The 7797-nt window shown below is 31.7% G+C and overlaps 1 protein-coding gene across 1 annotated transcript in view; it reads right to left on the reverse strand.

Annotated features, from left to right (window-relative positions):
- The window catches only part of LOC134258393 (uncharacterized), a 31871-nt gene extending 24284 nt beyond the window's left edge, over positions 1–7587 (reverse strand). Inside the window, exon 1 of the mRNA XM_062740937.1 lies at positions 7051–7587. The gene's annotated coding sequence lies outside the window, so the exon portion shown is untranslated. The remainder of the gene's footprint in view (positions 1–7050) is intronic.
- Positions 7588–7797: the final 210 nt, after the last annotated feature.

Raw genomic sequence — 7797 nt, forward strand, 5'->3', positions numbered from 1 at the left:
TATTCAAATTTATGTTCTAATTTCATTTGTTCACTTAAAAGCAAAAAGAAAAATGATACGTTTATTAACGAAATAAATTTGTGTGTGTGTGAGGGGGTGGGGGAGGGGGTCACGGCAGACAGACCACATCAGTTTTTTTTAATATGAACAATAAATCATACAGAGTTTTATCAATGTCTAAGCATCATGTTTTGTCATCAGTTGAGGAAATTCAACCATTCAGTTGCGGTATTCATTATTATACATGTACCTGTTTATATATATCGGGTGTTTGACAATTATTGCAGAACATTCAAGTACAAAATTGCAACATGTATAGCATCACAGAATGTACATCTAAACGTTCAATACCCATCAACTGTTAGACGGTGGTAGACAAATATAATGACATTTGATTAAACAACTATTGCCCCCCCCCCCCCCCTTAAATTTGGTAGGCAGAGTATATATTAAAAAAAACTACATGTGTTGTAACTAACGGGAGATTTATCAATGAGAATATAGGGTGCTGTAACTTTTAATTATTTATTTTTTTATTAATACCCAAGGAAATAGTAGAATAGCGTCCTTTAGTGAGCTTAAATTGAGACCATTATACATGTAATTGTACTGTTGTAAGTTTCGATAAACTTGTACACTTAAATTTCATACAAGTAACAATAGGAAGATGTAAGAAAACACAAAAAGGGTACACTAAATAATCTTTCAGTATTCTTTTGAAGTTCTGATAAATTTAACCAAGGAAGAATGTTGATTTTATTTTACTTATTTTTTCACTTACTGTCTCATTCAAAAAACTAAAATTGATTCTCACTTTTACTGAGAAAAAAAAATACTCATATACTAATTAATTGAGATAATTTCTTTTTAAATGAATCTTGAAAAATAAAATCCCCATATAAATAAAATATTTCGATTGAAATTTTTAAAATTAATTATTTAATGTAATCTTTTGAACCTTTCTTAATCAACTTCCAGCGATGACCAGTCGATGATGAAGTTGTATATTGTAGACTACACGTTTTTACACGGTCAACACTCCTCTCAAATCACATAGAATATACAAACATTACACAAACACAGTAGCAGGTGTCTCTATTCATACACGGTGACAGCTGACCCCGGGGTCAGTGCCTTTGGCTGCAGCTCATTTCCAGAAAGTTTTAACAACTGATAATTTCTTACATTTTTCATTCATTTTAAAATAAAAAGTTTATCTCAGTACCGTTTGAAACTGACAACAGAATTTCATTAATTGACTTTTATTGTGATTTTTTAGAGCATTAAATAAAATAAATAATAATTTTAAAAAAACTACACAACATTTTACCAAAATAATATATTATACTTTATAGAATACTTTATGTCACTTCATAATAATTATGATAAATTTGCAACCTATACGGAATGGGTATTTTTGTGAAGAAACACTATGGAACATTATGGAAAAATTTTAAACGTTCAATTTAATAACAAAAAGTATAGGACATTATATCAATACTTTCCATAAACAAAGTTCGATTTTTTTCTATCGATACCAACCATGATTCATTGTCGCCCAACTATCAATTTCTAGTAATTTAGCATAGTAAATTAGAGATTCTATCATTATAATTAAAAATCATGACGTGTAAGTAATCCTTGAAACTCTTTCGAAAACGTGTGACACAAAGGTATCATTTTAATGAAAATTTTTTTTCCATGTTATTCAGTTATTTACACCAAGAGTCACAAGGTTTTTTACAAGTATCTGTTACAGTATTTTTCTGCAGGCGTATCCCAGGGTTCTGTTTTAGGACCACGGTTATCATCTGCCGTAATATAGAATCAGCTATCTTCTAAAAAGGAGGCTGTCAATACCTTGTTATATCTCATCTGCATAATTGATATTTTGAAAAATATTATTTCAATCTCCATCTTTTACATTTGCTTTGAACAGTTGGGTGAGGAAAAATAAGTAAGAGAAAAAAAAACAATGAATGTCGATATAACAATTAATTTTTCCTTCTTTCTCCCTTATTTTTAAATTTTTTTTTAAAGCAAATAAACTGGTGTCACAGTGTCATTCCAATAACTCATCTGATTAAGTGGAATGAGTAAATCATTTATATGATATATTTTAAATATTTAGTAATTTTGGCAATAGTTCAATGTATAAAGAAATTTGCATGGTTAAAATTCTACTAGAAGTTGGGGGGGGATCGCCTGGCAACTTGTTCGAATTTTATCAAGACCTTAAACAAGGCATACACGAATCCAGATTGATAGACTTAGTAAATTGTTCTCTCTGTCTTCATAAGCATGTACTTAAATAGATTCCATGTTGCAAAAAAGGTGCAATTTACGGCGCAACATTTTTTGCGCACTTTTGGAGAGATAGAAATTCTTAACTTGCCTACTTCAGTCAATTAACTACTTTTCAGTCCCTAAATTTATTTACATTATATTAAACTAATCTGTAATTTCACTTTAAGCGAGAAAATTGCCAGTAAAACAACTTTAAATGGTTAGGAGGTGAATCCATATACATATTGGCTTGCATAAAGTGTCTAGAACTAGGTATTTTGCATTACGGGATCTGTAGCGTTATGTCGAAGACAAATATATGAAACCATAACGCTACAGATCTGCAGCTACGTTATATGGCGTACATACTATTCTATCCATGTGTATTTATAGATATTAAGGTTTCATAGATTATCCGGGGGGGGGGGGTGTTGTAAATATTACATTATTTATATAGACATTGAATTGGGGTTAACCTTTGTGGTGGTTTAGCCCCCCTTTCAATATGTAGCGCCCTTTCGATTTAGTTCCAATGCATATTAAATTGTCAGATTATAGCGCCCTTTCGATTTAGTTCCAATGCATATTAAATTGTCAGAATAATAAGGATTCATCCCTTGTTAGATGGGGGTTATCGTTCGTATAAAAATCGACAGGATCGAGTAATTTTTTGCAATTGATTTGAAGAAAATAAAAGTTTATGGTTTGCGATTTATAATACGTTTTTTCAAATCTGTGGGTTGCATGAGTATCTATTAAAATAGAGATTTAAATCATAAACACATTTTTAAAACAAATAATGTGATAACATAGTGATAGAATTATCATGGTCACATAACGAATTTACAATAAATAAAAATTTATTATAAATTTTAATCGTAGCTATTTTTACAGTGCTTTAGATAAATGGAAACACCGTCTAAGGCCTAAGTCTATATTTCGTAAACAACAATGGATTTTTCCAAACTGAATAAATTATATAGAATTTTTTTAGTTCAATATACATGTATAGCCTTAAGTTGCCTAGTATTTGGAAAATACTCCACCATGTGTGTTGCAGTGCATATGGTAGACTTTAAAAATTCAGACAATAAATAGAGACCTAATATTAAGACCTGAAGGCAAGCGCCTCTAACGGAGCCGGCAATAAACAGGGGTCGATAATTCTAATACTAACTCATTCCGAGGCAGCTATGGCGTGTCACTACTACAGGTCAGTTGAACCCCAACTACGTTAAAAGGCATATATATACAGTACAAACTAACGAGGTTGGTTATTTTTCTTTTCGTTTCTTTTGGTGTAAAAGTTCAGCTAAGAAGGGAAAAACGATGTTTTTCATAACAGACGCAGTGAAACTGAAAACACAAAAACCCACATGCACATGTAGCTATTCCCGTTGACGCCATTTTATCTAAAAATAGTAACATATAGGAAGGCACAATTCGTTCGAATTTGTTACGTGAAGTAAACATTGATATGAAAGTGAATACACTGGATCTTAGCAATGTCAATTGGAAGTAACTGATTAGGCCGGAATTAAAAATATCTTTGTTTCCCCTAACTCGACCCTGAATTCTCAAGGTGGGAAAATACATACCATGCCTGTGTCACCTATAATCACTCCTGGAGATGCTTGGAAGCTAGAACGGGGGGGGGGGGGGGGTGTGGAGAAGGTTCTATTAAAATGGAGTCGGTAGGTACAATGATGTCCAAGATGCCACAAGAGGGTAGAAGAAGTCAGGTAAACAATTTTATTTGATGACAGAAGCTTTGAAAATACATTCTAAAATTTAATAGAAAAAAACTTAATAAGTAAGAAAAGTACAAAAGAATGCGATTTGTGAACAAAATGCTAGTATCAAACATATGCTGTTTAAAGGAAAATTAATGATTAATTAATTTTTAACTGTTTTTTAGTTGAACTTGTGAGATATCTCACGCTAGAGTACATTTATAGGCGAGGAATGGGTTTTATGTCACCTACAACATTATATATAGATCGACACACATCAATTGATAAAGACACCTTTGACCTCATAGGACACAGACTACCAATTATTTTGATTCTCAAATACGCAAAATTTCACATATTAACAATTCTATATTTTTTTTCAAACCCTCTCCTTTCCATCTATACCCAAAAATAACATCAGTCCACTCCATAAACACCCCAAAGAATTTTTAAGAAAAAACCTTTATTTTTAAACTGGAAAGACCAAGACCGCCATTTTACATTAGGAAGGCACAATTCGTTCGAATTTGTTACGTGAAGTAAACATTGATATGAAAGTGAATACACTGGATCTTAGCAATGTCAATTGGAAGTAACTGATTAGGCGAATTCTCAAGGTGGGTCGGTAGGTAGGTAAACAATTTTATTTGATGACAGAAGCTTTGAAAATACATTCTAAAATTTAATAGAAAAAAACTTAATAAGTAAGAAAAGTACAAAAGAATGCGATTTGTGAACAAAATGCTAGTATCAAACATACTGTTTTAAAGGAAAATTACTATTTTTAAAGGTCAAGTATATTTTTGCAAACCTTCCATCAGCCCCCAGTGCTTATAGACAATCAATGTACTTTTTGAGGGCCATCAGATTTTCCGTGTTTCTAGAGCATATTGCTTTAGAATTTAGAAGTAAGTGTCTAATTTTAAGTCACGGGTCCAAATACCAATAAGGAACATTGAAAACAGTCTTTCAAAAGGGACCATAAAAACTTATGTCCAGTCTCACAAAAGATGCTGGCTCAAAAAAGATCCCTTACTGCTTAATGGCAAAAAAATGCTGAGTACGTCTAAATTTGGAGCAATGGGGAAATGTTCAAATGTCGTCCAAACAAATCTCGAAGGGATTAAAAGCAAAGAAACAACCAATCTACAAGGGTCTAATTAAAGAAAAATACAATGGACGTCTCAGAAAGCTGAATCATGATTTCAGAACTATTCGTAAAGAGTATTTAAACATTATTTAATTGAACCAAACCGAATCTACAAATAGTAAAAATGCTACATGTATATACAATGTCATAGTCACGCAGTTTAACCCATAGATAAAGGCATTAAAGAAAGGAAATTCAGGATGAATATGCAGACATATTTACAACAACTCCTATGGTTCCGTAATGGCATATAGTAAACATAGGAACATAGATGAACTGGTTATTAGATCAAAACTGAAATTTAATAAAATGCAGTGAAATTCAATGATGTGTTCACTAGGTGGGCCCCTCATCTAGTCATTAGGCGGGCCTTACAAGTAACATGTATTACATACCTTAAATTCAACAGACAGATTTATTTGTTGTTTACCGTCCCTTTCGAAAAATTTTTCACTCACATGGAGAGGCCAAGACACCTCCGAAACACTCTTAATTTGTCGTGGTAAACTTTATTATCAGACTGTTTCAAGAGTGAAGAATTCTAGCTAGTAAAGGCATAAGATTGAGACGTCGCCGTTGTTTTATAAAGAACTTTTTCTCAGTAATCACATCTTGGTGCCATTTTCTTCAACAAATCACAGTAGAACAATGTTGGCCGTTCTGCTAAAAACTGATTTTGATGAAATTGTATTTTATGAAACTTAGTGAACAATAAAAAAATAATTGAATCTTCTTATTTAAAAAATCTTTTCAGTCGGTGCGATTTAATTGGGTCGGTTGCGTTAGGGGAAACAAAGGTATTTTTTATTTTGGCCTTAAGTAAGTGTCATGTTGTAAATTTTGAATTTACCGGGTGGCAGTAAATACAAAATTTACAACATGACAACTGTTGTAAATTTTGTATTTACTGCCACCCGGTAAATTCAAAATTTACAACATGACATAAGTAACAGGAAGTTTTTATAATATTATTTCTCTTAATGTACATAACAATCATTTCATAAAGCTACTTTGAAGAAAATGAACTTTCAATGAGGCCAAACAAAAAAATAACTTTGTTTACTGTTACATGCTGAAATAAAATAGGGTCGGTAGGTAGGAATTTTTTTTAATTTTATTGAATTTTTTTAATACACAAATTCACATGAATTGGTTGAATTACAAAACAGTTTTACCATTGTACAGTGCCTTAATTTTGTTTGGGCTTGTAATATGAGTGGTAGACAATATAATCTTTCTTGCCAACTGCCTTACAACTCAGGGGTGTGTAATTAAAAAAAAAATCAAGCACTAACCCACAGGCTTGTAACAACAATAAAGTTATTAGTCCAAATTTAAAAGTGACTAGTCCAAATATTGGGGCAAAAAACTGTAAAAAATAATATTTTAAAAAATTCATAGTTGAGAAAGCTAGGGTCCTAAGCCATTCCTTTTAAAGTTGAAGTTTAAAACTTTTAAGAAATTATCTTTTCTTTTCTGAACATATCGCACTACTCTAGCTTTTCTAACATGAAGCAAAAATCATTTTACTTTCATTTCAAACCATTAAGTATAATTGACATATATTAAAGTTTAATCACATAACACTTAGCTATCATTTGATTTGGGGATCGTATATAATTGAAAGAGATATCTGCATGTATTTACCATTAACAGAGGAATGGAGGAAATTCCGATTAGGAAAAAAAAACAATCATTTTTTAAGTAAATAAGTCAGGCAGTACTGCAAAATGGATGAGATTAAAGTGATTTAAGAGCAGTAGGAGAATGCTGCCTGAAAAATTTTCATTAGTTGGAAATAAAATAGCAAAACAATGAGTGAAAATATCGTTTGTGTTTCTCATGTATTTACATGCATGATTTAAATTTTATTTTTACTACCCCCCAAAAAACGATAGGTCCGGGTGTTGGGCAATGCTAGTTGCACACCCCTGCAACTGCCACGCAATGGTAAGCAAATTGCAACAAACTCGTTGATGTAGAAATTGAACTAACTTGTTTTGTTTCTGTACTTTCAATTTCGATTTCAAAGATGAATGTAAAAGTTAAACTGACCGGCCAGTAACTTCCGGATTTTTAGACGAAAAAAAAGTTTGGGTCGGCGATTAAAATTAGGGTCGGTCGGGTAACCGTAAACAAACATATTTTTTTGTTACGCCTGAATAGCACAACATATGCGAAAGTTTTCATATATTCATTTAAGATCTAGTGTTAAGTACAATTAAGTACTTCTAACGATTTTTAACATATTTAATGATTTTTTCATGAGTAAAATGATTCTCTAGAGAATCCCACAAATTCCCACAATATTTTTTAAAAATGTGTCTTCATCGGGATCGGAGACATATTTGTCATGTTGTGATATATGTAGAATGAAGCGTTACAAGTTTATAAAGGGGAGTAAATTTAGTACATTTTTGACTAATTATCATATATTTCCTATTTTTTCAATTGAATATTATTGAAAACATGAAAATCAGTCATTTGGATCTTTCCTTTATTTCAATCGCGCTCGAGATTCATCTCGCAGTTGTCTTTGTGATTAGCTCTCGTAAGTGCTAGAAGTTGTCATTGTTTGGGTATATTTTGGCATCAGTATTGACTTTATTCCGTATAATTTAATGAAAA

This window comes from Saccostrea cucullata, unplaced genomic scaffold (assembly GCF_032062105.1).
Source record: "Saccostrea cucullata isolate Sc308-1 unplaced genomic scaffold, CSIRO_AGI_Scuc_v1 ctg7214, whole genome shotgun sequence".
In the NCBI taxonomy this organism is placed as follows: Eukaryota; Metazoa; Mollusca; class Bivalvia; order Ostreida; family Ostreidae; genus Saccostrea; species Saccostrea cuccullata.